Below are 23,315 nucleotides of genomic sequence, written 5' to 3'. Positions count from 1 at the left end.
ATTTCTGTTACAGCATGACCGTATGCACAAAGCTAGTTCCACAAAGACTTTTTGGATAAATTTGTTGTGGAGGATCTCAAGTGGCCCACACAGATCCCTGACCTCAAGCCTACTGAACACTGTTGGGATATACAGGGATGTCAATTGTATGCAATATCTTCTCACCCAACAATGGTACCTGACTTCACAAACTCTTTTAAAGGGATGAGGGGAGTTGGTGTACAGCTTCATATTACTGCCCATCATTTTGGATGTGGATGTTCAACAAGCTTTTATAGATGTGATGGTCAGGTGTCTACAAACCTTTTGGGCATATATTATACATCTATTATATATGCAAAAAAAAAAAGCTTGTTCTAGCTCTAGCCATATTTTGGTGATGTTTTTGCTGGTGCAATGAATGCAAAGCATTACTAAATCATAGTAAAAAAGCCAGGCAGGTATTTCTACCTCTGCTAGGCCACCACGTACTCAAAAAATATTATTATTGTTATACAGGATTTAATAGTGCCACAAGTTTGCACAGTGATTTACAATTAAAACCACCTGTAAAAGTAAAATAATAATACTTAAAGCTAAACTCCAACCTTACCATTCATCTTGCACAGCTGTAAAGGCTCCTTTCCACTATGGAAATTGCTTAGTGCTGATTCACACATGTGTGTTGTAGATTGAAGCTCAGATTTCACAGCTAATTGATACAGTAGTTGTTCAGCAGTTCATGCCAGGTTTACATCAAGTTCAGGACAGGGTTAGCTCTCAGGATTATCCTGTTCACACATACAGTATGTGGTTTAGAAATGGTTCCGAAAGAAGTCAATAACCTGTAATCTGCACCTGAACCTGAAGACACTGCCAAGAAATCGGACATGACTCTTTTTCAAACTGCACTGAATTCGCACTGAATCGGCACCGCCAGCACACTGGACATATGTGAACAGGCACCATAGGAAGTAAGGTTTTTTTCACATGTCATACAGATTGGATTTGGGGCAAACAACATCTAATTTGCATATATGTGAACCAGCACTTATTCTGATTTCACTGCATGCTGTAAGCTTCTGACAGTGTGTGTTAGAAGCTGCAGGAAGTCAGATGGGACCTGCCTCATTTCCTGGCTGGACAATATCCAACATCTAACCCACCTTTACTGTCCTTGGATGATCACTTGTGGATGTTACCACAACATCCTATTTAAGGAACCTATGTACAGCACACTGCCAGCCCCTTCCACAAACCATGATCTTGCTGCATTGTAAAGGTAGGCACAAAAACCCGAAGAAGACGTCAGTTAGTCTAAAATAAGGTATGTTATGAACACAGGTTTTATTTAGCATGTGAGGGGGAAAATGAGGAACCAGGGTTGGAAAAGTATATGTAGATTGAACTTCAGCTTTAATTATACTTCGTGCCACAACTGGTGAAATGAATCTTCATTCTCTGTCATAGCTCTGGTAGAGCTAAGCCAGCTGATAGAATCTTAAGCATCCAACACTACTCACTGCACTCGTGGTTCCATTGTGAACAGATATCTCCTGCTCATTATTACAGGAGGCAGCGGTGAAACGGAGATCAGCAGGATGAACCAGTGAGAGCTGTGAAGGGGTGTTTTATATAAGTAATGGGCCTATGTGCAAGATTGTAACTTGGGCCCTGCTTAAGGAGAAAAAAAAGTGTGACATGTGTGGCGCCCACAGAAATTGGGTGTGATATTGGGTGGCTTTAGGTAGCACCCACAGGTTATGTAGTACAGTAAAGGTGCCGGGTGGTTTTGGGGTTAATTGCCTTGAGTGGCTGTTTGGATCCCATTCAACTCCACCAGGTGGATTAAAGCAGCAGTGGATAACAATAGGATGAATTACTGCCTCTGTGCAGGTTGCGAGTAGGCCCAGTACACATCTGCACACATGGCTGATATGCCACTAGAGCTGCGCTCTTGGAAGTGTCAGTTTCAATGTGAACTTTAGCAGAAGAAGGATCAGAGCAGAGTTCGGTGGCACTGGAGACAGAAAAGGTTAATATTATTTATTTCAGGTACTTACAGGGGCGGACTGACCATTTGGAAACTCGGGCACTGCCCAAGGCCCCAGGGTCAGTAGGGGTCCCCATGAGATGCCCCTGGTACCTTTTTCATAGGCTTTTTTGAGTTTGGGCAAGGATATAGGGGCCCCATGATCCCCTATTGCCCGGGGGCCCCATGAGTTGTCAGTTCGCCCCTGGGTACTTATATAGCACTCTCAATTTACACAGCACTTTTACATATATATATTTTACATTCACATCAGTCACTAACCCTCAAGGAGCGTACAATCTAAGGTTCCTAACTCACATTCATACACATACTAGGGCTAATTTAGACAGGATCCAATTAACCTACCAGCATGTCTTTGGAGTGTGGAATGAAACTGGAGTACCCGGAGGAAACCCACACAGGCAGAGGGAGAACATGCAAACTCCAGGCAGGTGGTGCTGTGGCTGGGATTCAAGCCAATGACCCTAGTGCTGCTAGGCGGAAGTGCTAACCATTTAGCCATTGTGCTGCCCAATGTCTACAGTATTCTATTACAGGTATGATTTAAAACTATGGGCAGCACAGTGGCTAAATGGTTAGCACTTCCACCTGGCAGTACTAGGGTCGTGGGTTTGAATCCCACCGACGGCACCACCTGCCTGGAGTTTGCATGTTCTCCCTGTGCCACTGCGGGTACTCCGGTTTCCTCCCACACTCCAAAGACATGCTGGTAGGTGAATTGGATCCTGTCTAAATTGGCCCTAGTATGTGTATGTATGAATGTGAGTTAGGGACCTTAGATTGTATGCCCCTTGAGGGTTAGGGACTGATGTGAATGTACAATATATATGTAAAGCGCTGCGTAAATTGACGTCGCTATATAAGTACCTGAAATAAATAAATAATGACTTAATTTAGTAATATTACTTTCTGGGACTGGTTTACAATTACATGTATACTCATTCCCCCAGAATTACACCTTTTCCTATAGCCAAAACCACTAACCTGCAACAAATACATTTCCATAAACTGGCATTCTGCAGGATGTATACTATTATAAAAAAAAGTGCATTGTAAAAATGCTGCTGCAGTAACCTATGAGTTTCTTTTATTACAATTAAATTAGATTTACCTCTTTCTGTCTTGTAAGCCTTTGTGTTGGGTCTAAATTTTCCATTGACTAAACATCCAAGTACCAAATAATTGAGCTTCTGACTGCACTTGCAGATTTCGCATCTGGAGGCAACATGGCTTCCCTCATTGCACTGCAGTTTCATGTTATAATCTAAAATTGTAGATGTCCACATACTTAATATCACTGCCTTATACCATTGCTCTTAATTATACAAGTATGCCTGGCTGTATTTTTGTTTGTTTTATGGCTACCATTAAATTGCTGCACAAGTCAAAAATGCCTTAACCCAGTCTCCCCAGAAATGTATGTGATTTAACCTTTTCATGTTTTTTATACAAAGCGTTTGTATTCAGAAAGCTAAATATTTGCCCTGTTTGCACAGAAAGGGTTAAACTGCAACCTTAACGCAACCTACTGAAAACAATTAAATGAGTAAAGTAGAGGGGTCAGAAAAGTAGAAAGTCAACTAGCAATGCCCCTCTTTGTCTGAGTAATTTAAACCAAGAGGGGTATTTGTCATTGTCTTTTAACTCCTAAACTAAGACAGAACAGGCTAAAAGAATTTGAACCATATTTATCAGAAAGATCAAGCTGTGTTCCCTTGTATCATTATAAAGGTTGTTTTCCAGAATTCATGTGTGTGGTTGCCTTTCATTTCACAGGCTGCAAAAACTGGGATCGTTTTAAATCATACAGAGGCAACATCTGCAGGGGTATAAGAAGAAAGAAGCCCTTGAAAGTGAAACTTTAGGCAAACAACTACATACATGTTTTAAAGTGACCCTGTCACAAAGGTAAAATGGTTTGGTCTAGGAAACAGACTTACCTTTTCTGCTGCACTGTATCTGATAAATAGTTTCCCAAAGATTGCACCAAAATCAACATCTTCAGGAGTAGCAATCTCTTTGGTCCTCTGCAGCTCTCACTGGTTAACAGCAGCCGCTGCTACTGAGAAAAGTTGCACTGTTTACCTGCCTCCTACTGCCCTCTCCAACATTCAGAGAATGCCTATTATTATTCTTCCACAGCTTGGCATGGACATTCTGATTGGGTCTGCTTGCCTGTTTTTCAGGTGGACATGATCGGAACCTCCATTTTCCTCTATGGAGTTGCGGGTGTAAAGAGACGTGTTCTCCTTTCACTGTCCATTCAAAGACTGGGGTTGCATGGGTTCAGTATTGCCCTGGTTTAGAGAAAGTGGGTTATATGATCCTGGCCATCAGTCTGAAGATATGTAGAAAGTATTGATAGGGAAATCTCTGGACCAAAGGCAAATATTACAGCAATTGTTGGTTTTGTTATTTTATTTTTTAGTGGGTTATTCATTTTGTCTTATTTTTTAGCTGGGGTTCTGCTTGAAGTATAAGGGGAACTTTAGAGCATTGTTGTGGGGGTGAGCTAGGGTATGGGAAAGCTTGTGACCCAAAGCCAGTAGTTTCCCTTGAAGGCCCCTTAAAGCATTTCTAAATGCAGAAGGATTTTTACATTAATGCATTTTATGCATTAAAGTAGAACTATAGGCAAAACGTTTTTTTGTTGTTTTTTTTTTATAGAGTAAGGGAGGGTTATAACCCGTCAGTTAATTTTTTTGCCGTCTGTGTCCCATTGGTGAGATTTACTTTCACTTCCTTTCCCATAGCCAAAACAGGAAGTGAGAGGAAATCCCTCCAACTTAAAGTGGAGTTCCAGTCAAACTGTAAAAATAGAATTACAGTTTTTGTAGTTGCAGACTTTGAAAAAAAAAAAAACAGCCACTCACCTCTCCCTCGATCCTGCAGTGTCCTCCCCACAGCACGTTTCTGCCAGTCTGTGTGAGCCAGAATTATTGTTGGTTGGTAGGGGATCAAATACTTTACTCACTGAACTGCAACTCAATGTAAAACATTTGTATAATGTGTGTTTTCTTCATTTTTGATTGATATTGTCTCTATCATTTAAAATACACCTAATGATACAAATTATAGACCTTTAATTTCTTTGTAAGTGGGCAAACTTACAAAATCTGCAGGGGATCAAATAAATATTTTCCCTCTGTACAGTTACCCAGCATGCCTTGGAGCCCCTCTCTATGCAATAGCCCTTCAACTGTATCAATATTCATGCTGCTATCTGCATAACTCCACACCTATCATCCAGAAACCTCTGCAGTCTCCTGTATACAGAGGAAGCTAGGCAGATCAGCAACACCTGAACACACAGAGCAGACCTCACTAAATGATCACAGCTCACTCTACAGTGAGCCAACTATACTTTTACCTAGCAATAATTGCAGTCACTCTGCCTACTGAGTGTCAACTAAACTAACCAATGAAAAAAAATATCTAATCCTATCTAACTAAACCTAGCACCTACTTAGCAGGGTGCTACACATTTTTTCCAGACCTTGATGGACTTGGAGATAGTCAGATGTAAGTGGATGTAAGTCCATTTACATTCTCCTGTACATAGCCTTTAACTGCTTCCTGTCTGAACCATAGCAGAACTACCGCTACAGGGTGGCATGGGTGCGCAAAATATATATATATATATATATATATATAAAATGTGATTTCTTAGTTACGAGTAGGAACTAGGAAATCACATACCTGCTCTGCCATTAGCGGCCTCAGCTGTCAATCACCGGGTCCCGGCCGCTGATTGCCCGCCGGAACCCGGTGATCGCCAAGTATTACCGAAGTGGGAGAGAACTGTATGTAAACAATACAGTTCTCTCCCCTGTCAGCTCCTGCACACTGCTTTGTATGGCTCTGCCTAGTGTGTTTACAGTGAAGCACACACACCGCACATAATGGGAAATAGCAGTTAACCCTTTGATTGCCCATCATGTTAACCCCTTCCTGCCCAGTGCCATTAGTACAGTGTCAGTGCTTTTTATTAGCACTGATCACTGTACTGGTGTCACTGGGGATGTCAGTGATTCCAAGTCAGTTCCCCTCAGTGTCAGAATGCCCACCACAGTCCCGCAGTTGCTGATCGCTATTACTAGTAAAAAATAAAATAAAAAATTCCAGTATATATACCGCCATTTGTAAACTCTATAACTTTCACTTTTCAGTGTCAGAATGCCTGCCGCAGTCCTGCTGTAAGTCGCTGATCACCACCATTACTTTATTTTTTTTAGCAAAGACATGTAGCAGAATACATTTTGCCCTAAATTTCTGAAGAAATTTGATTTTTTTAAAATTTTCTTTCTGGATATATTTAATAGCAAAAAGTCAAAAATATTGTTTTTTTTTTCAAAATTGCCAGTCTTTTTTTTTTATAGCGCAAAAAAAAAAAAATGCTCAGGTGATCAAATACCAACAAAAGAAAGCTCTATTCGTTGGAAAAAAAGGACATAAATTTCATTTGGGTGCAGAGTTGCATGACCGGGCAATTGTCCGTTAAAGTATCGCAAAAAATGGCTTGGTCAGGAAGGGGGGTAAATCCTCTGGAGGGCGAGTGGTTAATGGAGCTTCCAAACAGGTCTGCTTGAAAAACTGACCTGATCGCACATATGAGCTGTTGTTGCTCCTTATTAACCCCTTCATCAAGTATACAACTGAAACTCTTTTATGTACCTTTGTGATTCCTCTTTATCCTCAGCTGGAAGCAAGAACATACCCTGATAAGGAGGACAGGATTGCAGCTCTAGCCAGCCACAGTGTATTGGATATTAAGAGATCAACAGAACAAGAATATTTAGCCACTGTAGCTGTTAGGTGTAAAGAGAGAAGGTGTTCTGATCTCTTGTTCCAGGCAGCCCTCTGACAGGTGAAGGTTCAGGGACCAGAGTGATGACATGACTAAGTCTCCAGGCCCTCTGATAGGAGGAGAGGGTGCTATGTGATGTGTTAAGAGTGGAGGTTCCCCGGCAGGACTTTTATCTGGCAGCCAGAAAGCTGCAAGAATTTATGTCACCTCCAAATCCTACTACTGGTTTTCATGCTCTGGCCTGGGTATGTTTTGTACAGACGTGATGCCTGAAATAACAAACGTGATCATACATTTATAGCTACGATATGAAGTCAAATGAATAATAAACAGTTTTCAGTGGGGACTGACACACTTTATAAATCACCATATCAGAGTATAGACTAAGCCGGTCAAGCCTAATAAAATTTTGCACAGGGGTGCCATTTTACCTGAAGCTCAGGACACTTTGGGACCAATGTGATTGGAAGGTCATTAATCCACCAGCGGAAACCAAAACACCTGGAGAAAACTTCCACCAAGACAGAACATGCAGGCTCTATATAGATCATTTTTTAGTAAAAATGAAAGTATATGTGAACCCTTACCTTGTAAAATAACTCATTCAGTTTAATATAAAAAAAGAAAAATAGAGATGAAAGGCAAAACATTTGTGTATACATATAAAAATATTATAAACACATTTTTCCCCTTTGATCACATTCCCTCTGTTCTCAGCTACATAGGAGCTAGGAGAGGAGAAACAGCATCACACTGATCTTCCCAGTGAAAGGCTTTGCGGAGAGGGGGGGGCCATGTCAGCAGAAGTCTGCTCATTGAAGGAGAGGAGTTTGAAGCATATCTAGAGAACTGACCATGCTGTGCTCTCATGCCTAGTGTGGCAAGTTTTTAAAAGAAAGCAGTGAGTAACTGGCAAGAACGCCAGGGATTTCACACAAAGGAGGCAATACAAGGAGAACAGGATACATTTTCAAACAAAGTACATGGTACAGCAGGTACATATCAGGAATATGAAATGTTGGGTTTCCATATTCTTTAAACTTAAAACACCAGAAAAGTAGAGCAACAGTGCTACCTATTTAGAACAAAATATTGGTCAGGACCATAGCACTATAATCCCATATCCACAGCTCTAAATTTAAAGCCCAATTCTGGTTTTGTATTTTTTAAACTATATCCTAGCAATTGCAAGGATACAAAATGTAGCTTATGCTGCAGTATTCACCTCCTCTCTTCTTCGTTCGGCAATCCTTGATCCACCACTCTTCCAGGTTAAAGGACACCCACTGTCACACGGCCTGCAGTACTTACAGTAAATGTGCATTGCTTTTCAATCCTGATTCCTATATAACTACAGCCCTGATGTAGGGCTCAGAGGAAGGAACCACAGTGCACCTCCAGAAGTGTGAAATGCTAAAAAGTGTGACATAGCATATTATACTTCTGGGACACACAGGTCTACGGAGAGGTCAATAGAATAACTCTACTATGGAAGGAACTCTCATTAAAGTGTGTGCAAATTTTAAGGGAGAATCCCAGGTATGTTTTTTTGGTTGTTTTTTTTTATAACAACATTGGTCCAGCTTGGAACAATGTAACTAAGCATTTACCATACCCAAGGGATCCCTCTAGAAGTTGGAAATCATTGTAGCAAGTGACACTGCTACTACAGTTATCTCCTCTAGTTTCTGGGTCCCAGGAAGTCCGCTGCTTGGTATGGGCACCATTTACAGACAGCTTTGCAATTTCCCAATGAATGCAAAGCATTCTCTCATTAGATGACAAATATAGATGGGATGGTGATATCATACTCTCCGCTTCATTCAATCAGAGAATGCTTTGCATTTATTGAGAAAATGCAAAGCATTCTCTGCATTGCACCAAACCAACCTCCTGCGTTCACAATGCAACAGGGCAGCTGCTTGGCACTGTACCCAGAAACTGGTGGAGATCACTATAGTACTGCTACAGTGCTTAGCACAGTGATTTCCAGTTTCTAGAGGGATCCCATGGGTATGGCATATGCATAGTTACATTGCTCCCAGCTGGACCAATGTAACTATGTAAAAATACCCATACCTCAGCTCTTCTTTAACAATGAATTTAAGTTATTTAATCCCTTATAGTCTGTTTTATAGATTGTAAGCTCTAACTAGCATGGGCCTTGGTCCCTTTTGTATTTAACTGTCTTGAAACTGTACTGTTTGCCCTCATGTTGTAAAGCACTGAGCAAACTGTTGGCTTCATATAAATCCTGAATAATAATAGTAAATATTCAAATGAAAGCAAATATATATATATACAGTGGGGCAAAAAGTATTTAGTCAGCAACCAATTGTGCAAGTTCTCCCACTTAAAAAGATGAGAGAGGCCTGTAATTGGCATCATAGGTAGACCTCAACAATGAGAGACAAAATGAGAAAAAAAATCCAGACAATCACATTGGCTGATTTGGAAAGAATTTATTTGCAAATTATGGTGGAAAATAAGTATTTGGTCTATATCAAAAGTTCATCTCAATACTTTGTTATATATCCTTTGTTGGCAATGACAGAGGTCAAACGTTTCCTGTAAGTCTTCACAAGGTTGGCACACACTGTTGCTGGTATGTTGGCCCATTCCTCCATGCAGATCTCTAGAGCAGTGATGTTTTGGGGCTGTTGCTGGGCAACACGGACTTTCAACTCCCTCCAAAGGTTTTCTATGGGGTTGAGATCTGGAGACTGGCTAGGCCACTCCAGGACCTTGAAATGCTTCTTACGAAGCCACTCCTTTGTTGGACGGGTGGTATGTTTGGGTTCATTGTCATGTTGGAAGACCCAGCCACGTTTCATCCTCAATGGCCTTGCTGATGGAAGGAGGTTTGCACTCAAAATCTCACGATACATGGCCCCATTCATTCTGTCTTGTACATGGATCAGTCGTCCTGGTCCCTTTGCGGAGAAACAGCCCCAAAGCATGATGCTACCACCCCCATGCTTCACAGTAGGTATGATGTTCTTTGGATGCAACTCCGCATTCTCTCTCCTCCAAACATGACGAGTTGTGTTTCTACCAAACAGTTCTATTTTGGTTTCATCTGACCATATGACATTCTCCCAATCCTCTTCTGGATCATCCAAATGCTCTCTAGCAGACTTCAGACGGGCCCGGACATGTACTGGCTTAAGCAAGGGGACACGTCTGGCACTGCAGGATCTGAGTCCCTGGCGGCGTAGTGTGTTACTGATGGTAGCCTTTGTTACGTTGGTCCCTGCTCTCTGCAGTTCATTCACTAGGTCCCCTTGTGTGGTCCTGGGATTTTTGTTCACCGTTCTTGTGATCATTTTGACCCCACGGGGTGAGATCTTGCGTGGAGCCCCAGATCGAGGGAGATTATCAGTGGTCTTGTATGTCTTCCATTTTCTAATTATTGCTCCCACAGTTGATTTGTTCACACCAAGCTGCTTGCCTATTGCAGATTCAGTCTTCCCAGCCTGGTGCAGGTCTACAATTTTGTTTCTGGTGTCCTTCGACAGCTCTTTGGTCTTCACCATAGTGGAGTTTGGAGTGTGACTGTTTGAGGTTGTGGACAGGTGTCTTTTATACTGATAACAAGTTTAAACAGGTGCCATTGATACAGGTAATGAGTGCAGGACAGAGGAGCCTCTTAAAGAAGAAGGTACAGGTCTGTGAGAGCCAGAAATCTTGCTTGTTTGTAGGTGACCAAATACTTATTTTCCACCATAATTTGCAAATAAATTCTTTCCAAATCAGCCAATGGGATTGTCTGGATTTTTTTTCTCATTTTGTCTCTCATAGTTGAGGTCTACCTATGATGCCAATTACAGGCCTCTCATCTTTTTAAGTGGGAGAACTTGCACAATTGGTGGCTGACTAAATACTTTTTTGCCCCACTGTATATATATATTTCTTTCCAAGAAGTGCTGTTCTGTATGTGTCCTATGCACTCTGCAATGTTAGCTAAAGTAGTAATATCTTCCTATCCAGGTTACTTCTGTGAACTACAGCACGAAGAGCATGGTAAGGATTGGGGGGAGAGCCCCATTCTGCATTTGAAAAAATACCGCATCTGATACCACCAGCAAAACCCTAGTGATAAATATCACATCTTTTTATACTTTCTGTTCTGTTTGTGAATTGGACTTAACAGCTTACTGCATGTTTGTTTGCGATATTTACCGGCACATATTTAATTCTGTGTTAAATACTGCATAATCGTTATTTTTTTTTTGTGAATTGGACATTTATTACCGCATGCGATAATTTATGCAAATGAGCTACACGGCCATTTATCACAAGTGGTAACCTTTCGTGAATTGACCCCAATGTCATTTTAACCTCTCCACCAAGCCTAACCAAAACCTTAACCCAAAACCTTTTTTTAATTTTGGATAGAATAAGGGAGGGTTAAAACCCCAGTCATTTTTTGCCGTCTGTTTCCCATTGTGGAGATTTACCTTCACTTCCTGTCCCATAGCCCAACAGGAAGTGAGAGGAGATCCATCCAAAATGAGGGAATCACCAAGGTTATGGAAGATTTCCCCTCTATTGATGTTCTAATATCAACCCAAAATTTGGGATTTTCATTCACTTCCCTTTTCGATGATAATGGTAAACAGGACAAATAGAGAGAGGGAATCTGCCTAAACCCTAATGGGAACATAGACAGCAATAAAAACTAACAGGGGTTCTAATCCCTCTCCACTCTATACAAAATTAAAAAAAAAAGTTTTGCCTTTAGATATGACTTTAAATGAAACCCTTGTTCACAATACTCACCTCATCCTATACCAGGGGCAACTGAGTCAAATCTTTAGACTCATCCTAATGCAGCCCACAGGTGGACCAAAATTTGGCCAGTTCAGCAGGGACCAGGCTAATTTCAATCCATGTGGTTGTACCAACAGTGGTGTATTTAGTTTTTGTGCTGCTCTAGGCAACACAAAAATTGGCGCCCCCCCTTTCCCCCCCCAGCAGAAAGAGCCTGACATTGACCAAGAGCACCCCTGCCCTTCACCCAAGCCTTCCACTACCAGTGCCCTGCATACACCAGCCACCATCCCCCATGGCAGGAGAGAGAAAGACACTCACCTTCACAGCTCCGGACATCCCCAGGAATGTGAGTTGGGGTGTGCATACACTGTCATGAAACCCACAGCATCTCTCGGAACCCACCAGATCCCCATACCACGTGTGTCCCTTCTTCCATCCCTTCTTCCAAGGGGCAGTGCTTCCCCCCCTGAAAAATGCTGCCCTAGGCAAATGCCTTGTTTGCCTTGTGGTAAATACACCCCTGTGTACCAATTGACTTCTGTACAAACGCCCTACTGGAAAATTTCCTTTTGATTTGTGCTGCAGGCTATAGTCTGTATATTCTGACAGCGGCCTCTAAGAATACAATGACACAGAGGGAGATTTCTCACATCCACACATTCGAGGGTCAGTATTTTTTGTTCAACTTGTTGGTTGAATGAAAAAAAACAGACTCATTTATGGCCAGCTAAATGTCACTCACTAACTGAAAGATCCCAATTTCATGATTTTCTACCTTGGTTGGTGTTTGCCTTTTCTAGAAATCACACGTTTTTATTTGAATAGGTGGAAGAAGTACAAATGAAAAGGTACGCTTATATTTAGAATCAGGCATTTAATCTAATTTATTATACACATGATTTTCATAGAGAAGTGGAAGGATTTTCTTTTGCTTGGTAACCTCAAACTGGGCTCTGAGGATTTATGAAAAATGACTATAAAAGCTCCAAGCGATTACGCCTGTACGCAATATTTCAATCCTCTTTGATCACATGTTTATACATGGATTCAGAAGAGCTTGAAGCAATTAATATCCCCTCACAGCTTTCACATGGACTGTTTTACGTGAGATTTGTAAAAAAATCTCTTTTTTTTTTTACCATTTTCACAGCCAGAAAATTTGATGTCACTGGCTGACTATAGCCGTCAGTATATTATTACACTATAATATTCCAGCTTGGTTAGAAGAGGCTTAGAAAGAAAAGTTTAGAATGCTGTGTAGAATAGAAAGTCACCAGTAGGAATAAGCTTAGTGATCTGAGCTGAACTGATTTTCCAGAAACATTTTGTTGAAAAATTTCACTCAGTTTAGGTGAAACAAGATCTATTTTTAGATCTACTTTTTTCCCCATGATCTTCTGCTAGTGGCCTACAGAAATACAGGGCTATCCAGGGACCATCTTCTCTGTACTGAAGCTGCCCTAAGCCCATGAAGACCTTCAGGGGTTTATTTACTAAAGCTGGAGAGTCCAAAATCAGACTCCCTTCTGCATAGAAACCAATCAGCTTCCAGGTTTCATTGCCAAAGCTTCATTGAACAAGCTGAGGTTAGAAGCTGATTGGTTTCTATGCAGAAGGGAGTCTGATTTTGGACTCTCCAGCTTTAGTAAATAAACCCCTCAGAGTCTGCTCATGTGCACGGATGGAGAATCCGAGACGCAGCACACTACATCTTCTGGATCGGCGCTCCCTCTGATCCCTCTTTACACTTGAAGCCCACTCTCTTGCAGGGCCCTGTATATTTCATGGTTCAGGCTAGAGTTCTGAGATTAAAGGCTCTGAGGCTCTAAACCACATTCAGGAGGGTAAACCTCATTTCAGCTAGCCACCTCCAGCTCCTATGTAGATCTGGCTTGTATTCATACCAGGGGCAGACTGACAACTCATGGGGCCCCCGGGCAATAGGGGATCATGGGACCCCTGTGTCCTTGCCCAAACTCAAAAAAGCCTATGAAAAAGATACCAGGGGCATCTCATGGGGCCCCCTACTGACCCTGGGCCCCAGTTCCAAATGGTCAGTCCGCCCCTGATTCATACTAAAGTGTCTCTGCATCTTATCTGTTACATAGTTACATAATCTGGCTGAAAAAAGACAAACGTTCTTCCACTTCAACCATTAAAAAAAAAAAAAAAAGTTATGATCCTATACCCACAGTTGATCCAGAGGAAGGCATGGTAGCTGTGCATCTTGCTTCCTATAGACATATAACTCTCTTCATCTTGGCTAAATGGTTAGCACTTGCGCCTGGCAGCACTAGGGTCATTGGTTCAATCCCAACCATGGTACCACCTGCCTGGAGTTTGCATGTTCTCCCTGTGCCTGTGTGGATTTTCTCCAGGTACTCCAGTTTCCAGTTACCCTGTAGTTATACTATCTATACACAAGATGGCGTTATTGCAACGAGGTAGTCCGGTGTATGGATTAGATCATTTATATTAGGGTTAATACATTGCACCTGTTGCTGTAGTAATTGGGCCAATCAGGAAGGAGTGGTATCTATAAGGAGCGCTTCCCATGCACTGTTGACCACTCCCTCAGAAGAAGTAGTCTGACGAACCACGTTAGGGTGTGGCTACCGGTGACGTCATCACGCACGCACGCTATCCCATGTGTCCGGACCACGTGGTTGTACCATCGCCATCTTGGTTGAGGACGGGCGGGTGAGACGCCGGAGGCAGAGCCTGTGGCTCCTAATCAATGTTTGCTTGTTTTTTACTCATTGTGAGTGCGGTTTTAAGGGGGGTTTTGTTACCAATAAACTAGCTGGATGATATTACACAATGGCGAGTATGTTTTCTATTCACATGTGCTAAGTGGATATGAGAGGATTTCCTAATAACCGGAGCATTGTGGTGGATTACTGGATATATAAAGATACGCTGGTTTATCACCAGCACATGGTGAGTGTGCATTTTAATGGGGTGTTTTGAGCACTGGATGTCACGTTGGTGAAGGAGGATCTCTTAATCCCATTTTTTCCTTTATGAAAGGATCATTCATGGACTTTTTTGAATGGACTTATTTATTTATTTTTGATATTTATTTATGTGCACATATGTGGTGGTGGATATATTTATCTATTTATTTATTCATTTATATATGAAAATTCACATATTTATTTATTTATTTAATTGTAGGTGTAGGGTTGCGCTATTATTTGTGGTTGGTTGTCATCACATTTTTCATTACTCCAGTTTCCTCCCGCACTCCAAAGACATTCTGGTAGGTTAACTGGATCCTGTCTAAATTGGCTCTAGTATGTATGAATGTAAGTTAGGGATCTTAGATTGTACACCCCTTGAGGGTTAGGGACTGATGTGAATGTACAATATACTGTATATATGTAAAGTGCTGCATAAATTGACAGCGCTATATAAGTACCTGAAATGAATAAATAAATATCACAGTTACAAATATTGGCATTAAAGAGACAAACTGCACTGGGGAGTCTGTATTGGGAGGAACTGGGGGACTGAGTAGTTAGGGTGGGAGGTAAACCTGTACTGGATGGGGGATGGTTAAGAAGGGAGGGGGGGTCTGTACTGAGAGGTTAGGAAGGGAGGGAGGTCTGTAGGCAGGGGATCTGTACTGAGGTGTTAGGGTGGGATTAGTGGTCTATACTGGAGGGGAAGGTACTGGTGTGTATTTACCACAAGGCAAACAAGGCATTTGCCTAGGGTGGCATTTTTCAGGGAGGGCAGCACTGCCCCTCGGAAGAAGGGATGGAAGAAAGGATATGCGTGGCATGGGGACCTGGTGGGTTCCGAGAGAGTCTGAGGGTTTCATGACGGTGTATGCACACCCGACTCTCGTTCCCGGGGATGTCTGGAGCTATGAAAGTGAGTGTCTTTCTCTCTCTTGCCATGGGGGATGGTGCCTGGTGTATGAGGGGCAGTGGTAGTAGAAGGATCTCTCGGGTGGGAGGCAGGGGTGTTGTTGGTCAATGACAGGGTCTCTTCGGGGGGCACCAATTTTTGTGCTGCCCTAAAACTTAAATACACCACTGGGCAGGTATGTGTACTGAAGGGTAGGCAGGCATGTGTACTGAAGAGGGGGTCTGTTCAGTGGGGCATATGGGCTTCTGTAGGATGGGGTGGGGTAATTTTTGGTTGTATTCTGCATTAAACACGTCTGAGAGTGTAGGTACAAGTACTGTGGCACACGTGTGCTGTATATACAGTGAGCAGGCTCAGGTTTCCTTTAACCCTGGCCCTTTAAGCCCCTTCCACTGTTAACGCAATTTGGCCAAACCCACAATTCGGCAAATAATGCTTGTGTGTGATGTTGAACAATATTCAGCCCTAGGTGCCAGATTTGCTATGTACACCACTGATGGGTGGACCCCAGAGCACCACACAACCTGGGGAGAGTAACTATACTTTAAATGGAAACCTATCTTACATACCTACTGGCTCGGAAAAAGAATACACAATTTTCATATACAATATTAAAATATTTAGGAAATTAAATCTGTTTGCTGACTTTTATCAGTTATGTTATGGAGACCAGAATTAGGAGAGGAAATCAGTAGTCCCAACATACTTCCTGTGCTAGGGTGACAATGCTATTCCTCCATGGATACAGTGCACTGTGAGTGTTGTCACCCTAGGACAGGAAGTGTGTTACTTGAATGCTAGGTGACAGGATTGTTAGGTGAAAATAAAGGGGGAAAAAAGCCTGGAAAAAAAGAACGCAGCCACCAGCAGCTAAGGACAGGTAAGCTGCAATACATTACATTTTTCTTGGTTTTAGAAACAAAATGTTTATATGAGAGATTAGTGACTGGATTTTCAGATAGTGAAAAAATTTGCACAACCATCAAATTCCTAATTGCGTAGGAAAGCAAAGCCAACTCCCTGGAGTTTTTAGCTATGGCCAGAATGCTTTAGCTGATACTGTAAATACTCTGGAATTTTTTTACCAATTTTGGAAGAATGAATACCTGCTAAATGCTGCTGTTTTGCACAGAGGCAATTCACTTTCTTTTCTCATTATTCCATCTCTTCTCTGCTTGTCCAACATTCCTGTAAGCCTCTGGACCATCCAGGCTCTACTAAGACCCCAGGAAGCATCAGGTCCACCGATGGAGCCAGTCTCTCTCCCATCCGTCATCCTTATCAGCACAGTCTGGCAGCTGGGGTGGTCCTGGCTGCCCTCCTTACTCACACACAAGCAGGGAAATCTAACTGACCAGCAACTCTTGGAGACAAGGATGAGGCATTAAGGTGATAAGCCAGAGTCACAAACAAAAACAAATGTCCATATTCTTCACTTCAAAGCATGGCAGCTAAATTTATGCCTGTAAACTTTGCCCACTGAAAGCCTCTCTCCAGTCAAAGTGAAATGTATGGGCTGGGGGCACTGACCTATGGCATCCAGGTTCACAAGGGCCTAGAGGTGACATGTCACTTACTGCTGTATATTGGGAAAGGAAGATGGCAGATTCACTCACCCATGCAACACCTTCTTGACATCATTAACATTGAGGAGATAATTCTAAGTATACTTAATATCATCCAGATATTACAGGAAGTGATGACTTGTTCACTCCCTAGGCAAGTTTATTAACAGCTAGCAAATGGATTCCTGCAGTGTACCTTTTTTAATATTCTTCTTTAAAGCGAAGTTCCAGCCTTTTTTTTTATCTCCCCTGAAAGACAATGGTCTCCCTCTTCAAAGTCCATTTTGGTTTTATATATATATATATATATATATATATATATATACATATATATATTTATGTAGATTTTTTTTCCCCTAAATACCTTTAATTGATAATTTCTGTCTCCACTTCCAATCCCGGCCGCCTAGGCGATTACATCATCAGGCATTTCCTAGGGCTTCTGGGATATCGGCATCATCTATCCCAGCAATCCTAGGGAATGCCTAATACCAAAATCTCGCATTATTATTATTATTAATAAACAGGATTTATATAGCGCCAACGGTTTGCTCAGCGCTTTACAATATAACGGGAGACAATACAGCAACAATACAGTTCAATACAAGAGGGTTAGGAGTGCCCTGCTCCTTGGAGCTTACAATCTAAGAGGGAGAGGCTAGTGGTACAAAAAGTAATAACTGTGGGGGATGGACTGGTAGGAGGAGTAGAAGATTCCATTATTAGCTGAGGGCAGGATGGGCTTCCCTGAAGAGATAGGTTTTCAGAGATCGCCTAAAAGTGAGCAGAGTAGGCAATAGTCTGATAAATTGGGGTAGAGAGTTCCAGAGGATGGGGGAAGCTCTGGAGAAGTCCTGGAGATGAGCATGGGAGGAGGAGACAAGGGAGCTAGAGAGCACGAGGTCATGCGAGGAGAGGACAGTTTGGGTGATATTTAGAGACAAGATCGGTGATGTAATTTGGTGCAGAGTTATAAATGGCTTTCTACGTTATTGTTAATGTTTTGAATTTTATCCGTTGGGCAATGGGAAGCCAGTGGAGGGATTGGCAGAGAGTAGTGGCAGATATGGAACGGTTAGTAAGGTGGATGAGTCTGGCAGCAGCATTCATGATAGACTGAAGAGGGGAGAGCCTGCGATGAGGTAGGCCAAATATCATGAGACTGGAAGTGATGCGATCGCAGGGATTTCTTCACACTGCGCAGGAGCGAAAACGGGAAGTGCATGCCAGGTAGCCAACTGCACGATTTCCCAGAAGAATGTCTGAGCGGGCTTCAGGTGCCCACACTTAAGATGGCAGCTATCACAATATGAGGGTGCAGTAAGTCATTTTATTTTTTTTAAGGAAAGCAAAGGATTACAAGTACAGGTGATCTCAGCTTACATTGCCTAAACTGCCAATCTCACGTGGGTGCCTTTAGAAAAAAAAAATTTAAAGGCAGGAACTCCGCTTTAATCAGCATTAAAAAAATTCTGCCTATAGTTGTCCCTATTTGTACAGATTTTGCTGCCCTTCCACCCTCTCTTGACATTAGTGCTGCAGCTATGATTGACACCAGCGCTGGTGTTTTGAGACCATGATGACGCATGTGTGGTCAGAGTATTATTACAGTCTGTGTTTTGTGAATAGGACAGGAAGCCCACATCTGTTCTGGTGATAATAATATCTATAGCACTGGTGTCAGATGGGAATGGGGGGGGGGGGGTAAATGAAATCCCAACCATGGCACCACCTGCCTGGAGTATACACGTTCTCCTTGTGCCTGCATGGGTTTCCTCTGGGTACTCCGGTTTCCTCCCACACTCCAAGAACATGCTGGTAGGTTATACAGCTCCTACCTAAATTGGCCCTGGTATGTGTATATATGAATGTAAATTAGGGACCTTGGATTGTACGCCCCTTGAGGGTTAGGGACTGATGTGAATGTACAATATATATGTAAATTGCTGCGTAAATTGATGATGCTATATAAGTGCCTGTAATATATAAAAAAATCAGATAAATAAAGAAAATTTTGGACTGATTGTCCAATGATCTGATCATTAGTACACAGCTTTTGAGAGCCGATCACGGCAGTTCATGCAAAATTTTCCAAATGGAAAAGCACAAAAAGTTTTCTTAGAAGACAACAGAACTAGTGATTTTTGTGTAATCAGTACAGTATTTGTCCATAAAAAATGGAGTATCCAAGACGAGAATACATTACAATTCAATACATTACATCATCGCGGGAAGTTGTAGTCTGTCTTACGAGAATTTCCAGAACTCTAGTAACCTATTCATTTTCAATATGGGACTAGCATGCAAAAAAAAAAAAAAAATAGATGCTAATTATGTGTACCACGCTTAACATAATAAAAGAAAAAAATACATGGCAGAGATTATCAGATAGTAATATGTCAAAAGGTAAATAAATGTAATTCTGCTTTAAAACACAAACTTTCTGCTTAAATTAAAAAATCACTACACATTTTTTGTTTCATCAGTTATATTGTTTACTTTGCTCTGTTGTTCGGACTCCACTTCCATGGCTAAGCATGGCATATCTAAGGCCAAACATTTAAAAAAAAATTGGATAGAGTAGGAGTGGGTTAGGTTCATTGTCATTTCTATTTTGCCATCTTCCTGTCCCATATACTCTAAAACCACTTCCGGACTCTGGACGTTGCTGGAATTTCGGTGGTTATACCGGAGTGATGCCTACACCTACAGGCAACACTCCGGTACTATTTTTTAGAGCCAGCAGTCCGCTCTCTTATACCAGCAATCAGAGTTGCTAACTAAACGCTCGATTACTTGTACAGGAAGTATGAGGGGACTCCCTCCCACCGCGTCTCACTTGGGATCTTCCATCCCACTGGGAGACCTGAGCGACCAGCCAACACATCCGCCGGCTGGACGGACAGCTGAACAAAGCCAGGATCGGGAACATGACATTTTCCGATGACTCGGAAACTATCGGCACTGTTTCAAAAAATCTGAAAGCAATAAAAAACAGAGATCTTTCAAGTGCAGATGAGGGATTTGGGGTCTTATGGACCCCAGATCCCTCCGTAAAGAATACCTGTCCCTTGTCTATTGCTGTCACAATGGATGTTTACATTCCTTGTGACAACAATAAAAATAAAATAAAAATAATTGAAAGCATCAGTATACAGAAAAAATTAATAATAAAAAAAAAATGAAATTGCCCCCGTCCACCCATGCTTGCAATCAAAGACAAACGCATGCATTAGCCCTCCACACTGACAAAAAGCGATCGTCCCACACATGTGAAGTATCACTACGAACGTCAGATCATGGGCAGTAATTCTAGCACCAGACCTCTTGTGTAAATCTAAAGTGGTTCCCTGTAAAGGCTTTTAAAGCATCAGCTATGAATAGTAAAATTTACATAATTTGTCACCACTACCTGAGCGTGTGCAATTTTAAAGCGTGACATGTTTGGTATCTATTTACTTGGCGTAACATCATCTTTTATATTTTACAAAAAATGGGTTATGTATTGTGTTTTTTTTAACTACAATTCAAAGAAATGCACCAATGTATCTAGGGCCACTGTTTAAATAAATATAAAGTACCCCTTTGGAAGTCACGTAACCATGACGACACGCGTTGGGCAGAGCTGGGTGATTGGCAGCCATAACTGGAAGTGTCATGGGAGCTGCAGTTCTACTGTTTTGCAATCAATGCCAGTGTTTTTAATGCTAACATAAGTGCAATTCTAAATAAAATGGATTAAGAGATTTACTATAATATATATATATTCTTTATACGAATCCACTACAGAATAAAATAGCAATCTTTTAAGGGACCATACACCTGTTTATGTGTGGTGACACATAACCTCCAAAGTGGAAAGAAGCAAATTGACCCAGGGGAGGCTTTTAGTAGGAGGAATCCACAGCAACCTCCAGGAGGGAAAAGTGCTTCTGACCTGATATCGTACAGGTTCACTATTAGAAGTGAGCGCATAAAGTGAATTGTGGTGGGAATCACTGTAAGGGATAAATAAGAATACAGTGGGTGAAAATTAAGAAGATTTGGAACTATATGAACTGTTTTTATCACTAGGCGTAATGAGGACATTGATTATAATTAATTGATTTAATTTATTATACGTGTGGTTATATATTTTGTATTGGTCACAAGACAAAAACTGTAGTTGCTGACGTCTAAAAACAGCCATTCACCTGTTCTAGGATTTAGTGGTGTCCTCACTGTAGCCGGGATCACTGACCATCCTGTGTCCCCGGTGCCGGCATCTCAAGTGAGGGCAAGCTGTCATGGTGGCCATAAGCTGTCACAGCCGGGTGTCCACTGTGCATACGTTAGCAGTGTTGCGCATTCTGAATGGTCCTGCTGTCCTGTGGGTCTTGTCACATGTCCCAAAAGACTGCGGGGGGGGGGGGGGGGGGGGGAGGAGAACCTCTGCTTGTGATCACCTAGGCAATCGCAGCAGAAGTGGGAGTGGGTGCCTGTCAAAATCGGGTAACACCCCCTCAATCCACAAAGATGCCAATCCTTAATGGGGAGTGGGGGATGAGGCCTTAAAGCAGAACTTCCCCTTTTGGATGGAGCTGCACTTTAAGATTTCTCTTATTCAGCCTTATAAGAAGAAAAGGACATGTCAGGTTGAACCTATATAATCTACCTATAATCTACCGAAAATTAAAATGTATCACTATAATATATATATATTTACAATATATGACATACCAAAAACACTGTAAGGGGGAATTTCTCCCACTCACTGACCATCAAAGGAAAGAGGTACTCCTTTGCAATGACCATACAGTATATAAAGGAGGGGATTCTAATCCACCAAAGGAATTTGGGAAGTTCTCCACTGACCACCATGGAAGGGGACACTTCTCCACTGACTACTAACACAAGAAGGTATTTCTTGTGTTATTCACTAATCACCTATGGAAGTGGGGCACTTTTTCCACTGACCACAATAGAAGTGGTGAACTTCTGCAATGACCACCAATCAAAGGGGCACTTCCACTGATCACCAATGAATGGGGGAACTTCTTTGCTGAGCACAAATAGAAGAGGTAGATTTCAACATTCACAAGAAATGACAAAGGGGCAGTTCTTCACTTGCCACCAATGGAAGGGGGCACTGTTCCACTGATAACCGATGGAAAGGGGAACTTCTTAAATGACAACCAATAGAAGGAGGTGACTTCTCCACAACCGTTAATGAAAGTTCACTTGTCCATTGACCACCAATGAATGGGGGAACTTTTCTGATGACCACCAATGGAAAAGGATACTTTTCTACTGACCACTAATGGAAGAGGGGAAATTCTGCTCTCCCCACCAACAAAAGTGGGATTTCTCCTCTGACCACCAGTGGAAGGGAATATGTCTCCAGTGACCACTAATGGAAAGAGGCACTTTTTTGCTGAGCAATAATGATAAAGAGAGGCATTTCTCCATTGTCACCAGTGAAAGATGGCATTTCCCTACTGACCACCAATCAAAGTGGGCATTTCTCAATACTGACACTTTATATATTGAGCAAGATGCCTACAGCGGGTATGTCTGGGAGTACCTCTCCTACATTACTTATAGGTAAGCAAAACTGCATCCCGAATTTAAAAGATTAACAGCAAACTGGAATAAGACTGACTGGTTTGCTACAGCAATGCCTGTATAGAAAAACTGAAGTACTGAGCATGAGCATGCAGATTGTGTTCCCTGTTCGTATTTGAGGGTCTAATTTTCACTTTTTACTGGAATGTACCTTTCACACATATTCTCTTCAAAAATCACATTTGTCCTGTATACAAGATGTTGTGTTTCCTCTTAATAATTCACCAAACTGCAGTTTTTAGGTGTTCCTCCCAAATTTTGTGAGTGTCTCCTGTTAAAAGCCATGATTCTTTGATGTCCAAGCATTTTGGTTGCATTGGAAATACTTTGACATACACTAAAATGTATGGCGAAGGAGCCTCGATTAAACAATCTGGACTTAGGATCCTTATCAAATTCTGTCTCGAAAAGCAGAATGCTGACTCCTACACAGTATCCCAGTATCCAAGGATAATATGGGGCAATTGATCTAGATTGTCCTCATCTCTTGTGGCCCTCATCACCTTCAGATACAATGTTAACAGCTTCAGCACCCTCCCCCTCCATCCTTTTAACACAGTCTGGAGAATTTTCCTCTTTCCCTAGTGCAGTGTGTCTGACATCTCAAGAAGCCTTTCAATACTTTTGGCAGCTGGACTGTGTCAGTCAAGGAAGG

Source organism: Staurois parvus, unplaced genomic scaffold (genome assembly GCF_062004578.1).
Source record: "Staurois parvus isolate SC_StPar_1 unplaced genomic scaffold, SC_StPar_1.0 ptg000298l, whole genome shotgun sequence".
NCBI classification, from domain to species: domain Eukaryota; kingdom Metazoa; phylum Chordata; class Amphibia; order Anura; family Ranidae; genus Staurois; species Staurois parvus.
This window is presented reverse-complemented; position numbering follows the sequence as displayed.